The 16,334-nt window shown below is 34.6% G+C and overlaps 1 pseudogene; it reads left to right on the top strand.

Annotated features, from left to right (window-relative positions):
- Positions 1–10,951: 10,951 nt before the first annotated feature.
- Positions 10,952–14,954, top strand: LOC131176062 (RNA-dependent RNA polymerase 1-like; annotated as a pseudogene).
- The last annotated feature ends 1,380 nt before the right edge of the window (positions 14,955–16,334 follow it).

The following is a 16,334-nucleotide window of genomic DNA, read 5'->3' as shown; positions in this document are numbered from 1 at the left end:
AAGTTAAACAGCATTGCAATAAACAAATTTAAGAACCCAAATGCAACCAACGAGCATTTGCCACTCCCAGGAAATAGAATGTCTTATCTTGCGCATTAACAATGGCTGTTTGATTATTGAATGGAACTTTTTGTAGCGCAATTGAAAAGATTCTCTGACTTCATTCTCTGTTCCTAAACATTCAGGTGAAAACATGAAGAATTTGTAAGTCGCACACAATGATGTTACTTTTTCAAACTTGTCATAATTATACATTATTTGGTAGCAAGGTAAGCACAAGAAGAATTTTCCTTACTATAGCATGGACTTTGTGGTCGCCGGACGATTCTCGCCAAAGTGGGAAAAGTGAGGAGTCACCATATTTATTTTGAGGGAAATTAAAGAAAATCATTTTTAAAAATAAATTAAAAAAAAATCACTTTGAAAATAGAGATTCTAGGTTCAGGGTCCATATACGGGTGGGGAAGGTGTTAGGCACCCCACCTCGTCCCTCAACAATGAGGGTAAGCAGATTTAATGTTATGCTCTTTATGAATTAAAATTGATAATTAGAGGGGTGTAATGGCGATGTTAATCCTTTATACGGATAAAAGGAATATTTGATATTTCACTATTTAGGGTTGTCCAAGAACACGAGTACATAAGATGACCCTTCAGTGAATAGTTATTGTGTAATGGATTTTTTTTGTTCGGGGTTAATTCGCATATTGAAGTTGTGATGTTTTAATTTGGGTTTAAGTTAAGAGAATTCGAGTAAAATCTCTCTCCCGATCTCTTAATGTATTAAGCGGGAGATTTCATATTAGAACTTTCCTCCGATCTCCACACATTTTATTAAGATTTTTGACCGAGAATTCGGGTAAGAACTCTCCCCTGATCTCTTAGTGTATTCTGTTTAAAATTTAAGCGGAAGATTTCGGATAAGAACTCTCCTCCAATCTCCACATATTTATTAAGATTTTTTTTTTCTAAGAATTCGGGTAAGAACTCTCCCCCGATCTCTTTGGTGTATTTAATTAAGAACTCGGGTAAGGACTCTCCCCGATCTCTTAGTGTTAAGGATTTAATTGAGAACTCGGATAAGAACTCTCCCTCGGTCTCTTAGTGTTAAGAATTTATTTGAGAATTCGAGTAAGAACTCTCTCCCGATCTCTTAGTGTATTCTGTTTAAAATTTAAGCGGGAGATTTCGGATAAGAACTCTTCTCCGATCTCCACATATTTATTACAATTTTTTTTTCTGAGAATTCGGGTAAGAACTCTCTCCTGATCTCTTTAGTGTATTTAAGAATTTTAATTAAGACTCGGGTAAGAACTCTCCCCCAATCTCTTAATGTGTTGTATTAAAAATTAGACTTAGTTCAGGTAAAAACTCTCCCCCGAACTCCTAATGTGTTTGCATTAAAAATTAAACTGAGTTCGGGTAAGAGTTCTGCCCCCCGAACTCTTAATTTGTTTATTAGGATGGCGTTTTGTAAGAACTTGGAACTAAGGATTTTGGTAAAGGGTCCTCCTTGACCCCTTTTTGTGGGAATGAAGTACTAAGGACATAAGAGACCCATGTACAACTTTTCCTAGGCTATGAGACCTTATAACTAGATAGTGGATGAAAAATCGAACTCCTTGCTGATCTTCCGCATGATCACTTTATTAAAACTCTTCGATTAGCGATATCCGATCTCTTTTTAGTCGCTAGTCCGAGATCTGATCTTATCATGATTCCCAATTTATTATATTATATTCTTTTAAATATTTACAAGTTGCTTGTGACTTGAACGTCTACTCTAGAAGGAAATGAAAACTAAATGACGATAAATGGAATTTGTGAATGAAATAAAAGAAGACACAGGAAATAACTATTGGCCTAGATAATCTATTTTGAGATTTAATGCGACTGGATATAAAAGAAATTTCAAAAGAAAACTGGAGAAAACAAAAAAGGATGTTCGATAAAATAACAGTTTAGGCGCTTACCTGTTGGAAGTTAGGGAGACAGATGAGCTGATTCCGGAATCTATAAATCTTGTAGAGATGAAAGCTGACTGTCGAAGGACTCGAACTTACCCGATGTAATGGAAATAGGTCGGAACAAAGTTGAACTCTTTGCCAGATACTAGAACGGTGGGAATGAGGTGATATGAAGATGGTTGCACAGAAACTAAAAATGGAAGTTTCAGGACTTAGAGCTCCTTTTAGTGAAATACTTAAAAAAACTGGTTTCTAAAGTTTCTCAACACTTCCAAAGCTCAGAATGGCAAGTAGCAAGACTAAATCAAATTTCAGAGTCTTTTCACTATAATCATCACCTTCTCGTTTTTTGTCTATCCCTTCTACAGTATTGCATACAGGTATTTCTAGGGAACGGGTGCCCATAATGAAGGGTTAGGATCTTGCCAGGGGGAGACGGAGGGTTTAGATTCAAAAGGACATAATCTGATGTCTGAGAATTAAAGAGAATCAAAATGGAGGGTTGGGATCACATTTAGAATATCCATCCTTTCTCTTCTTAATCCAACAGCTCGGGATCTTACCTTACAAAATGGATCCAAAGGCTGGGAATAAAAAGCACTGAACCTATCATCTGCTTTTTGATTCAAGGGCTCCGGATCCATCCTTACGATTATGATCAACGGTGGAGATCGAAATGTACTGGACTGCTTTAACTGTTCTGGCGTCTAGCGGCTAGGTGGGCGTCCTTGCAAATGAGATGTGTGGTGAGGATCTGATCAAGCTTACAATGTTTTAACTAACTCGAATCTGACGATGGAGAGAGTTAGTGGAAAGTTCAGATCGGAAGTTACTTAACCCTTCTGCGCTTTTCGATCTTTATAGGTCACCTTCTGTATTATCATGACCATCCCATTTTTCGATCTCTATCTCTTGCATCGGGTCCCTTTTATTTCCCGATCTCTCTTATTCCGATCTTTCCTCTTTATCTGACTTGCATTGGTCAATGTAATAAATTCTTCGATTACCGATACATCCGCTTCGGGTTCTGTATGCAATAAATGCCAAGGCCCTATATATATGCAGCAATAGGAAATCACCTTCACACTTCACTTTTCCTTTTTCAGTTTATTTTCGATGCACCACTTCTCCAATTCTAGCTTTTCCAGTGATAATTCTTATTATGATGGCCCTTTTGATCTTTTTTTGACTGTTTCCTTCGCCCCTCGCCTGAAAATTTATGTCCCTGGCGATCGGAGAGCTATGAGAATGTCACCTAATGACAGTGAAAGAATTGAACTAATTTACCAATCGAGACCGAAAGCGACAGCCATGCTGATCTCGAATCAGTCTATCGATATAATCGGTAGACCGATCTCGGATAAGAGGACTGCTAATTTCAATCTTAATGTCGCTAACCTCCTCTTGAAGTTCATTTGGCTCCCAACCATATCGCGTGTCCTGACTGCAACTCGGTTCTGGTCAATGACATCGTTGATGACTCCGCTCAATATCCTGAGAGTCATAGTCACCCTATCTGAGCTGCACATCTATCTAACATTTGTGGCTGGCTTTCTGATCAAACACATCTTTTGATTCAGCCACAAGACTAGGCTTTGACATAGGCCTATATTCTGAGCCTTGGAGCAGTCTTAAGCTAGGTAGAATGTAGTACTGATTTTGAGAGATCGCACAAATAATGTAATTTGATCTTTTGAGATTGCCCAAATGATGTAATCCGATCTCTGATAAGTGCATCCGATCTGATCCCTAGACGAATCGCCATTCGGCGATAAGTAGGTTTGGAAATTTATTCAATTTGATGACCTTAGTTAACCGATCTCATTTATCCAATTTTTATTATATTTTTGGAACCTTTTTTGCGACGTGTCAAGATGGCAGCCCAGTTCCGCTAACTGATGCGTCACTTGGGATTCATGAGCATTTAATGCTCAGACAGGTATAAATAGGGGGTGGGTGAGTCATTTGTTTCCTTATGTCATTTTAGAGCTTCCTCCTAGCAATTTCAGCACTTCTTCTCACTTTTTAGAGTTTTCAGGCACCGATTTATACTCCAGCAAGGGTTTCAATTTTTTCTCGATTGATTTCTTTTTAGTTTTCTGGAAATGAGCAGTACCGAAGGTCAGAGAGCTGCAAGCTCGCCTTCCGTTCATATCTCGTGGACGTCGGACGAAGTTGAGATGGTCAGGCCAAGTGGACAACCTGAACCTACTACGACCTCTGCCTCAGCCCACGTTCGGGCGGCCCAATCAAAACAGGCATTTTCTTCAGGGAAAGAAAATCTCCCCGTGGATGAGTTACCGTCAGTCCTCCAAGAAACCGATCTGCAGTCCATCAATCAAGAATACAACTTTCAGACTAACTCCTTTGAGCTTATTAGATGTCATGGCGATCTCTGAGCCGATCATTTCTTTGAAGAAAATGACGTGATCATGGTGTATGAAGAATAATTGAAGGCCGGGCTTTGATTTCCCCTGGACGACTTCTTTAAAGTCATTCTGAAGTTCCACCATGTATGTGTTGTCCAAGTGCACCCGAACTCATGGCAAATTCTAGTGGCTTTCAGAGGCTTATGCCGAGCCAAAAAGCTCAAGCCTACAACAAAGGTTTTTGCTGAGTTGCATAGGCTAACTCATCGAAAGGACGACGAGTACTGGTTCTTCCAAGCCAAGCCGCATTATGGGCTTTTTACCGACCTCCCTTCTTTATTGAAGAATTAGAAGAACCGATTCTTTATATTGAGGAGCAAGATTCCGAACGGCTTCGAGGGTATTCCACGGAGTAAACTTTCTCAATATAGAAGACTCATTGGTAGGCTTTTGTATCTCACCTCTACAAGGCTCGACATTTCTTTTGCTGTTTAACAATTAAGTCAATTTCTTAATGCTCCTACTACTGTTCACTTACAAGCAGCTCATAAAATACTTCAATACATAAAAGGTGCCCCTAGTGCAAGTTTTTTTTTTTTTCCAGCAACCTCTAATTTACAACTTAAAGCCTTTAGTGATTCGGATTGGGCTGGTTATGTAGATACTAGAAAATCCATCATAGGCTTTTGTGTGTTTCTTAGTTCTTCACTGATTTGCTGGCATACAAATAAACAATCCACTATTTCCAAGTCATCTTCAGAGGCAGAATATAGGGCTTTGGCAATTACTACATGTGAGCTTCAATGGTTATTGTATTTGCTTTAAGATTTACATGTTCCTTATTCTCAGCCTGCCTTACTGTTTTATGATAATAAGTCTGCACTACAAATTGCAGCAGATTCCACTTTTCAGGAGCGTACCAAGCATATAAAAATTAATTGTCATATTATTAGGCAGAAACTGCAGTCAGGATTGATCATATTGATACCTTTTTCTTCCTCGGATCAATTAGTTGATATATGTACTAAACCACTAGTTGTTGCCCCTTTTAAAGCTTTTGTTATGAAGCTGGGAATGGTTAACATATACTCTCCAGCTTGCGTCGCGTGGGGGGGTGCCCTAAGCCAGCAAAATAGAAAAGAAACTTATAGTGCCAAAATTAGTTAGAACTGTTTTCCACATGTATTTTTCTATTTTCCAATTTGTTAGTAACTTAGTTAATTCAGCTTTGCTGTATGTATAGTTGTATCTATTGAGCCGTTGCTTATTCAATTCAATGAAAATCATTTCTGTTCTCTTAAACTTTCTCATCATTGGAGTAATCGCAACAGCTTGTAGGGTATTCACCAATTTTGATAGACTCATACTTGAGAGGTCTTTTGAATCCTCAAAGGAGGAGATATTTCCCTCAAATCCTCTCAAGTACTAACTAAAATCTTTTGAATTATCCTCTTTTTTGTTAGGTCTCCCACAAGCAACCCGCCTCGATTTACAATCTTCATGAGCTTTGTTGTATTCTTTTTAAGAGTTTCTTTTACTTCCCAGAGACCAAAAGCTCTAAGGAAAGCCTTCGTTTTAATAGTCCAAACAGGATAGTTTTCTCCATTAAAAATAAGAGGCATTGGATTGGAGATGTTTTTTCGAAGCCAATAGTCAAATTAGAGATATTTGAGGTTTTTTTTTCTCAATTTTTTTCAAGGAGGTTAAGCATTCCCTCTCAAATGCACACACACAACTAGAAGTGTACAAAAAAACTAACAAATTGATTAATCCGACCAACTCGGGTAAATTCAAACCAAAATTATTGATTTTATATATTTATATATTGGTTATAGTTTGAGAATAATTATAAACCGAATTTTTAATTTGGGTTTTGAGTTGATATAGTAAAAACTGAATCCAAACTGTGTCTATATATATATATATATATATAAGAAATACTGAAATAACTTTATTTTATTTTTATTTTATTTAGATTTACTGAATAATACATCTTAAATTAATATTTTATTTTTTCAATCAATATATAATAATATGTATATGAAAAAGATTTAACAAAAAATGAATTATAAAAAAAATTAAAATATATAAAAACTGTCCAAATTACTCAACTTGCCTAATGTGAAAATTAAACATATTTGATTTTTTAATTTAATTTGTTAATTTTGATTTGAATACTATCAAAATTCACTTTTCAATTTAATTTAATAAAATATATTGAGTCTGCCCAAACTGACCCGTGCACCTCTACACACAACACATAACCCCTAAAGATCAACATGGCCGATTGGCCGTGATACCATATTTCTTTTTTTTCGATTGGGCCAGAGTGTGGACTTATGCTCTCATCATTCTTCATGTGGGCTTCTCAATTGGGCTTTGATTATGGACCTCAACTGCTTGTCAAGCCATTTTTACTTGCTGGGCTATCACAATTTAAGCCTCTCAATTTTTTGTTTCCCAACGTGTGGGATTTCATCCACTTTTCCAACAACTTTATCAAATTTTGGTTCGCAAAGGTAAGCTTAATTGATTCACCGCAATTCATGAATCGTATCAATTTGGTTTACAGTACATTAAATAAACTCAGTTTAATCTCCAAGTTTAAAACACCAAATCAAATCATTTTTTTTTAAATTTTTTATTTTAATATTTTTTATGATTTATACAATTTTTTTTATAAGATTAGTATTAATAAAAAGAAAGTCTAAAAATTAAATTTTTTTATCAATTAAATTTAAAATATAATAACATCCTAAATATAATAGAGCTTTAACTGAAATTTAATAATTTAATAGGCTATGTAACCTTGGGCTTCATGAATTGTTTTAACTGGCCTTATATTTAGGTTTAAATCTCACCAAACCCATGACATTTGGCATTTAATAAAAAGTCAAAGATATTTATACATGCAGATGAGGAAGACATTCTTAATCTACTTGAAGTCCCACCCACAGTTAGCAAAAGAGTCCTCCGAGGACGGAGAAAGCTGTCGACACTTCTTCTTCCTCTTATCTTTTTCTTCTTCTTAGCATTTTCTCCTCCTTGAATTTCTACCTTTTTTTTGTAATTTTTTTTTTTTGAGCTTTTGGATCTGCTCATTTTGACAATTTGGGTTGCGTACCCTTGCAAACCATAATCATCAAACATCTAGCAAATTGGGATAGACGAACTGCAGAACTCATGAGAGTCCGGTTCATTTTATTTTTTGGGATTTGATTTGATTTTAATTTTAAAAATTTTAATTATTTTAGTTCAGTTCTACTTTAAAGTAAAAAAACTGATTAAACCGAACCTAATTGAAATTAACTTAAAATGCTACCTTTTTAGTTTTGGGGGTTAAATATGTTTTAGTTTTAGTTTTTTACGACATATCCCTCCATTCTCTTAGCTAAGGATGCGCAGTTTTCAGTGTGAATCAAAAAACCAAACCGAATTCGATTCAATCGGTTTGGTTTTTTAGTTTTATCGGTTTGGTTAGATTTGAAATTTTGAACATATTCGGTTTTTTATTCGGTTCGATTTTTTATCTGTTAAAACTGATAAAACCGATTAAACCAAATAGTAAAATGACCCAAATAATTTTTCAGCCCAAGATGCATAAGCCTTAAGGCCCAAGATGTATAACTCGGCCCAAGATGCATAAAAAAATAAAAATTTTAATATTTTCAATTTAATGTAACAGAACCAAACCGAACCGATATTTTCAGTTTGATTCGGTTCGATTCTTCTTAAGTGTTTGGTTCGATTCAGTTTGATTTATATTTTTAAGCAATTCTACTTTTCGATTTTTGGTATTCGATTCGGTTCGTAACCGAACCGACATAATGCTCTCCCCTACTCTCAGCCTCTCACTCTCACAAGTTTGTTCAGACCATTCCCTCTTGCATTGCATGACACTTGTCTTCTCTCATTGCACTCACTCTTCTCTTCTTTCATTGCCCTCACTCTTCTCTTCTGTGAGACTACCATGGTACCAACCTTCTCATCTCTCCTCCATTGCGTTGTCCATCCTCGCCTGACCTCTGCGGCTTTGCCTCCTCCTCATCACTCGGTGTGGGTGTGGCCATCCTCGTCCTCTTCTTGCAACCGGTGGCCCCAATCTTTATTCAGCCAGTCCACTCTTCTTCTTTTGTCAAGTGGTTCTTTAGTCTCACTTTTTCAATTTTCAGATAATGTTTGTACATTTACATGTTATTGCTTGGTTTGTAATTTGTATAATTTTGTAAAATGTGTGTGGGGTTCTTGATTGTTGATGATTTAATTGAAATTGATTTAGGGCTTGTGCAATTTTTTCTTTCAATTAATTTTTAATTTAGGGTTTGTGCAATTTCAACAGTAAAAGGACCTCTCAACACAGGCTAAGCATTCCCTTCTCATATCTTTCTTATATTAAATAATTGTATATCATTTCTAACAAACTAAATTACTCATTTTACTAATTCTGGAATTCCAAGCTGGTTGGATATCTTTGTTTGTGGAGATCAAATACACAAGGGGCTGCACTTAATTCCATTCAGAAAGCTGAGTTGCAGTGGCAGAGCTAAGCATTACATTATGAGAGACCATATATAAGAATTATAAATATAATATATTTATATATGTGTGAGTGTGCATATTTGTAAAAAAAAAAAATATTGATTATATAGCATATAATTTATATTAAATTAATTTTTTTAAAATTAATAAATATGTAATTATCAATTAACTAAAAATATATAAAAATAATGAATGTTAATTTGAATTCTTTTTCTTATAGATATAATAATCTTATTAATAAAATCTAAAAAAAATTAAACATTCTTTATAATTTAAATGAAAAATTTAATAAAATTAATAAAAAGTAATTATGTGACTAATATAAGCTAATAATAGAAAAAAATATTATAATAGTACAATAATTTTAATAAAATATGTTACATTATAATTAATTATTTATAATATTAAATAATTAAATATATTTTTTTAACTCTATTTATTTATAAATTAAAAAATATTCTTAAATAAAAAAAATAAAAATAAAGCATTTTTTAGAGAGAAAAAAAAAATTAGTGAGAACTATTGGGGATTAGGGGCCTATGATCCCTTAGGCCCCAATATAGCTTCGCCCTGCTGAGTTGCTGATATAGTCCACTTAGTTTTAGTATTGGGTTTTGTATTATTTGTACTCACTGTGGTGAGATAAGGTGATTTTTTATCATTTATATTTTCTATTCTTGAGATGCAGATATTTATCTTTGCATTGAGGTTGAGCAAATTTGCTAAGTTTTGTAGTACAAGTCTTGTTAACCTGCTGCTTTGAGTGCATTTAATCTGCTGTTAAATATATTAGTTAGAGTGTGATAAAGTTAATTTTAATATTAAAATATTTTAATCATAAGAATTTCAAAATACTTCAATGGTTTTTTAAAGAAAATTAAAATAATAATTTTTTTTCCAAAGGTATATTGAGACCACAATCACAAATAGATTCTTACAATCTTATTAAAATACTCCTACAGTTTGTGAGAGGCCATTAAAACATGAGATAATCATTTGATATTTTTATCCTTTAAGCAAAGTCAAGTATTCAATCTACATAGATAGAAACATGTCCATCGAGAGTGTTTCACCCCTTAATAAATTGACTCAATGTCAGCAGGATTAATCTTAATCCAATGAAATGAGAATACTTATGCAATATGTAAATAAATAAATAAATAAAACTCTTCATTAATTTTATTATTAAGTATTATTTTTTTGTTCAATTTAAAGTTAATTAACAAAAAAAATATATTTTGTATTTAAAAGTTTATTTACTTTTAAAATTTTATTATCAAATAATGAAATTTCTAATATAATTATTTGTGTGATAAATTGATAAGCTTTAAGTTATTTATATAAGGAAACATATATTTAACAGCATTAATAATGATATAATTTTTGTTTTATAATTTTTGAGGCATTAAATTTCGATGAGTTTAATTATAGAATAATGTTATATTTTTAATTATTTAATACTATTTTATTTACTTTATATATATATATATATATATATATATATATATTCACCACTAAGTGAGATGTGGTTCCTTGTAAAACAAATTGAAGATTCGGAAAAGGCTAATTTTGTGACTTATAGTAGGGTTTGTCCATAGTTATATTCCATCAATGATTAATCAAACTTTTTTGGTCAAGTAGAACGCAACGTCTACTTCAGCAGCAAGCTGAGGAATTCCCTCTTCATGGGAAGCACCTTCCTTGTAAATTTTTCCTCTAATGTGATTTTCGATGTCATTTCCACTATTCTTTGGCCGCGTCAAGAAGAAGTACAAGTGCTGGTGATGTGTTTTGAAAGCACTGGTTCTTTTTTGTTATTAACTGTGGTCTCTGCAGCAATAGAAATCTCTCCTCGTCAATGGGAAACCTTGTGGGGCTAGAGGCTCAGATTAACGGGGAAACTAACTAGATGTACATAGCAAAATTAAGAAACGATGAAACTCACTGTGAGGTTTCATACGTGTTAAATCTCCATTGGGCGGAGACCAAAAAAAAAGTCCAGATTCGCTTTCTTCATTTGTTCCAAAGCTATAGCTTCTTGACATGTGTCAACCCCATGGGAGTTTAGGTGTTCAGCCGTCAGAGTAACTCCAACCGGTCCCACAGATGATGCCCACGTAAGCATTCATACATCATTAACTGTCGTTCTCTTTGTTATCTTGGCGCGTGCTGTCTTTCCAAGATGATCGACTACAATCGACAAGCAAAAGTCTCTGCGTGTGGATTTATATTAATAGCACTCGTAGTTTGGCTTTGTGTTGTTATAGTGAATGCTCATCGGACTCTGCAACAACTAGGTAAGAAGACTCCTCTCTTTCCTCCTCCTACACATTTCTTTTAATTCCTCTGTTGCTCTCTGTGTCGCTCCATGGCCTAGATTTCCATAGTTCATCCATGGCTAAGTCTTATGTTTGTCTTAGATTTTTCTTGTGGGTTCTGCCAGCTTTCATTAAATGTGCATTTAAAGCTACTTATTGGCCTGGTACTACATGTGAAACTGCAGTTAAAATTGATTGAACACAGAATGGCCAAGACAGTCAGTCTCTATGGATTTCCTTCTATTGAGAATCCAGAAGACATAAAAGAATTTCTGGAGGAATATACAGGAGAAGGAACTGTTTATGCTGTGGAGGTTGCACTGCCCAAAAGTTCAGGTTCAAGAACATATGCTAAAGTTCAATTCACTGACAAAAAGGCTGCTGAAACCATCAAATCATTAGCTGATGATTACCTGTGGTATGGGAATTCTTATCTGAATGCTAGGGATGCCGACCATGACATTGTTCCAATGCCAAGGAATTTTGAGCAATGTATAGATAACGTTACATTGAACTTTGGGTGCCAGATTTCCAAGGAATTATTCTCTCTTCTGTGAAAGAAGGAAAATGTTTCAGTTAAATTTGGGTTTAGACTCAGAAAATTCTACTTCTTGTTCTCTTTTCTTTCCATTGATTACAAGCTTGAGCTTTCCTACGAGAATATTTGGCAGGTTGATCTACATCGTCCTCGTGGTGGAACCAAAAAATTTCTTGTCATTCAGGTTTGTCAATTTAACTTATGAGACTTCATACATCATACTTATCTGCATAAAGTTCAATGGTGCTCCTAACATCCTCTCCCACATTATCCCTTTGACAGTTATATGGTGCTCCCAAGATTTATCAGAAAGACACACCTGCTCTGAGCTATTTTAAGGCAGCTACTGATGACAAGTGGGTCCGGGAAGTTGATTTTACTCCATCCTGGTGCATTGGGCAGTCCTCTGCTTTGTGCTTGGAGCTTCCACTCGACGGTCAGCTTCCAAATTTTCAGGAAAATTTTGTATACTACAAAGAAAATGAAAGCCAATTCGATCTGGTGACAGGTTCAGCTTTCTCTTGCAACTCAGATCTTGTCCCCATTGTGAGTTCACCCCACGGATTCCACTTGCCATATGAAATCTTGTTTAAAGTTAATTGTTTAGTCCAGCATGGCTGTCTTCCTGGGCCTGCACTTGATGCCAATTTCTTTCGGTTGGTTGATCCAGACCGAGTAGAAATTGCATACATAGAAAATGCTCTCGAGAAACTGCGCCATTTGAATGAGTGTTGCTTCGACCCTGTAAGCTGGCTCCGTGATCAGTACACGAAATACATTACTTCTGGCAGGCTTCCAGAACCACCTGCTGTAGCTTTAGATGACGGATTGGTATACGTCCACAGGGTTCAAATAACCCCTGCTAAAGTATATTTCTGTGGTCCTGAAGTGAACCTCTCCAATCGCGTTTTGCGCAATTATCCCGATGATATCAAGAATTTTCTTCGCGTTTCATTTGTTGATGAGGATCTAGATAGACTTTATTCAACAAATTTATCTCCTAGAACATCTTCTGTCAATGAGGAAAGGCGAACAAAAATTTATGAAAGGATACTGTCAATACTGAGAAATGGTATTGTCATTGGAGAGAAGAAATTCGAGTTTCTTGGCTTTTCACAGAGTCAATTACGAGAAAATTCTGTGTGGATGTTTGCTTCTAGGCCAGGGCTTACTGCAGAAGACATCAGAAAGTGGATGGGAGATTTTCGTGAAATAAAGAATGTGGCTAAGTATGCTGCTAGGCTTGGCCAATCTTTCAGTTCATCAAGGGAAACATTCAATGTTTATAGGCATGAAATTGAAATTATTCCTGATATAGAAGTTAACAGTGATGGAATCAACTATGTATTCTCCGATGGAATTGGAAAAATTTCTTCAGAATTGGCTCACAGCATAGCCCAAAAACTTGGCTTCAGAAACTATACTCCATCAGCTTTTCAGATTAGATATGGTGGTTATAAGGGTGTTGTAGCTGTTGATCCAACTTCACCAAAGAAATTGTCACTGAGGAAGAGTATGTCCAAGTACAAATCCAACAACACTAGCCTAGATGTTCTAGGATGGAGCAAGTATCAAGCTTGTTTCCTTAATCGTGAAGTGATCACTCTTTTGTCTACTCTTGGGGTTAGGGATCGTGTTTTCGAAAGCAAGCAAGAGAAGGCTGTAGCCCAACTTGATGCTATTTTGACAGATCCACTACAGGCACAGGAGGCACTTGAAATGATGGCCCCGGGAGAAAACACCAACATTCTCAAGGAAATGTTGTTGTGTGGTTACAAGCCAAGCACAGAGCCATTTCTTTCAATGATGCTGCGAACATTCCGTGCCGCGAAATTGTTTGATTTGAGGATCAAAACAAGGATATTTCTTCCAAAAGGCAGAGCAATGATGGGATGTCTGGATGAAACTGGGACGCTGGAATATGGTCAAGTATTTGTCCAGTATTCTTGTGCTAGGAATAGGCAGTTCTTCAGCTGCAATGAAACACATGAACAAAATCAGATCTTGCAGGGGAACGTTGTTGTCGCTAAAAATCCATGTCTACATCCTGGAGATGTTGGTGTCTTGAAGGCTGTGGATGTGCCTGCTTTACACCACATGGTGGATTGCATTGTTTTTCCACAGAAAGGAAAAAGGTAAATTTTCTCAGATAAAGGTTGCATTATGTATAATCTCAGATAAGAGTTCTATTATGTATAATCTGTCATGCTACTGTTTATCCAAAATTAATTGCTGAAATCTAGTTCACATCTTTGATTAGACCTCATACAAATGAATGCTCGGAAAGTGATCTCGACGGAGATGTCTACTTCGTTTGTTGGGACCCTGATCTCATTCCTCCTCGGTGGTATCCACCCATGGATTATACGGCGGCTAAAAGCATGATTCTAGATCATGATGTTACAATTGAGGTAATTATTTCTTCAATGAACCTGCCTGTTAGAATGTTAAGATATATGTATCTCTTTTATTTCTTTTTCCCCTTTGTTTTCAACATGTTTATATACTGTACAGGAAGTCCAGGAGTACTTTGCAGACTACATACTTAACGACAGCTTAGGAATCATTTGCCATGCCCACATTGTGTTTGCAGATAAGGAGCCTTTCAGGGCAATGAGTAAAGAATGTATTGAACTTGCTAAGCTCTCATCAATTGCAGTTGATTTCCCCAAGACTGGTGTGCCAGCCAAAATTCCACCCCATCTTCGTGTGAAAGAGTATCCAGACTTCATGGAAAAACCTGATAAACCGAAATATGAATCGCAGCGCGTCATTGGGAAGCTTTTTCGAGCTGTAAAGGACATTGCACCTAGCACTAGCCCTGTAAGATCCTTCACCTGGGAAGTGGCAAGGCAGTGTTATGATCCTGACATGGAAGTAGAAGGGTATACGTATTATACAGACGATGCATTCTACTACAAAAGTCAATATGACAAGAAGTTGGGGAATATGATGGATTATTATGGGATAAAAACAGAGGCTGAAATAATCAATGGGTGGATCATAAAAACATGGAAGTCATTCGACAAGAAAAGAGATTTCGATGCGATTATGTTTTCTGTAAGGTCATTGAGGAATCAAGCTAAAGCCTGGTTCAATGAGACAGAAAGTGATGATTTATATGCGAAAGCATCAGCTTGGTACCATGTGACATACCATCCAAATTATTGGGGCAGGTGTAATGAAGGGTTGGATAGAAATCATTTCCTGAGTTTTCCTTGGTGTGTCCACCACAAGCTTATTGAGATCAAGAAAGGCAAAGCAAGTGATGTTAGTAGTAATATTTCTTCACGTTTGTCATCATTATGCTAGAAACTCAATATTTTTTTCTTTTTTTTTTTATTTCTTGATAAATTTTTTTTATTTAAATTCAATTTATTATAAATTTAAAATATAAAATATATAATAAAATATTTTATGTATTTTAAATTCATCACCAGATTTAAATAAAAATTTCCGATCTCACATTAATGTTAGCTGAGGTGATGTAGACCGGGTAACTCCAGCAACTGCGCAACGAGGAAGTCAAATGATTTTAGTAAGATGGTGCACACCGGATAACTTCGACAACTACGTCCCGACGAGTTGATATGGGACCATATCTTAATGCAATGTAGGATATTAACTTTTACACCAAAATTTCTTCACTGCCATAAAAATATTCTCTCCTGAATGTGAAAAATTTTAGATTTGTATGTGCAATAGTTTTATATAAATTATATTATAATAATAATAAAAAAATAATAAAATTGTATAAAAATAATTTTTTTTTTCATAAATAGTCCATCGTATAATAAATTTTCGAAATCAACTAGATTGTCTAATTCTCCGTGACCTTAATGCACAAATTAAATTTAAAAATGTGAGCAAACTTAATAATTCAAGATAATACTATTCCATATAGATTATTCAAGTTTAATTTAATTTTTTTATTTATTATTTTAAAATTCAACTTAAATTTGTTTACTGTTCAAATACCTCACAAATTTTGGGATTTGAAAAAACAAAAATGCTTTATTGATCAATTTAGAGATATTTATATGGATAAAAATTACTATTATAATCTAAATAATTTACTATGACTTTTAATTAAAGCTATTGTTTAGCCCAAATTATCCTATTTCGTCTGTTCTTCTTCATCATTGAGCTAAAAATCACTTCTTAAAATGTCATCTAAATTTCAGTTAGCCACATTAATAGATTCTTCATCTTTTTGTTCAAAAAAAAAAAAGAAAAGAAACTTGTTCTCTAATTTATTAACATAATGAACTAAATCAAATTCTTTATTTGTAATATTATTAAGAGGTAGTAAATTTTAATGGAAAAATAAATATCGTACAGCTGAGGATTTGGAAAAATTATAAAAGGTAATTTTATGTAGACATTTAATAAATAATATTTTAATATATATTTACTCCACCTATTTTTATTTATTTAGATTTTTTTTCCTATTAAAATTATCTATCAAATCTAAAAAACTAAATATTATCAATTATTTTCTTCAACTTTATCATTCATCTCTATCACGTATAATAAATATATATAAAATTTTCTAAAATTAGTCTAATTATCTCTATCTTAATTGCATCAACTATTTATCATT

This window comes from Hevea brasiliensis, chromosome 18, assembly GCF_030052815.1.
Source record: "Hevea brasiliensis isolate MT/VB/25A 57/8 chromosome 18, ASM3005281v1, whole genome shotgun sequence".
NCBI classification, from domain to species: domain Eukaryota; kingdom Viridiplantae; phylum Streptophyta; class Magnoliopsida; order Malpighiales; family Euphorbiaceae; genus Hevea; species Hevea brasiliensis.
Note: the sequence above shows the minus strand (reverse complement) of the source record. Positions and strands in the feature narration are given on the sequence as shown.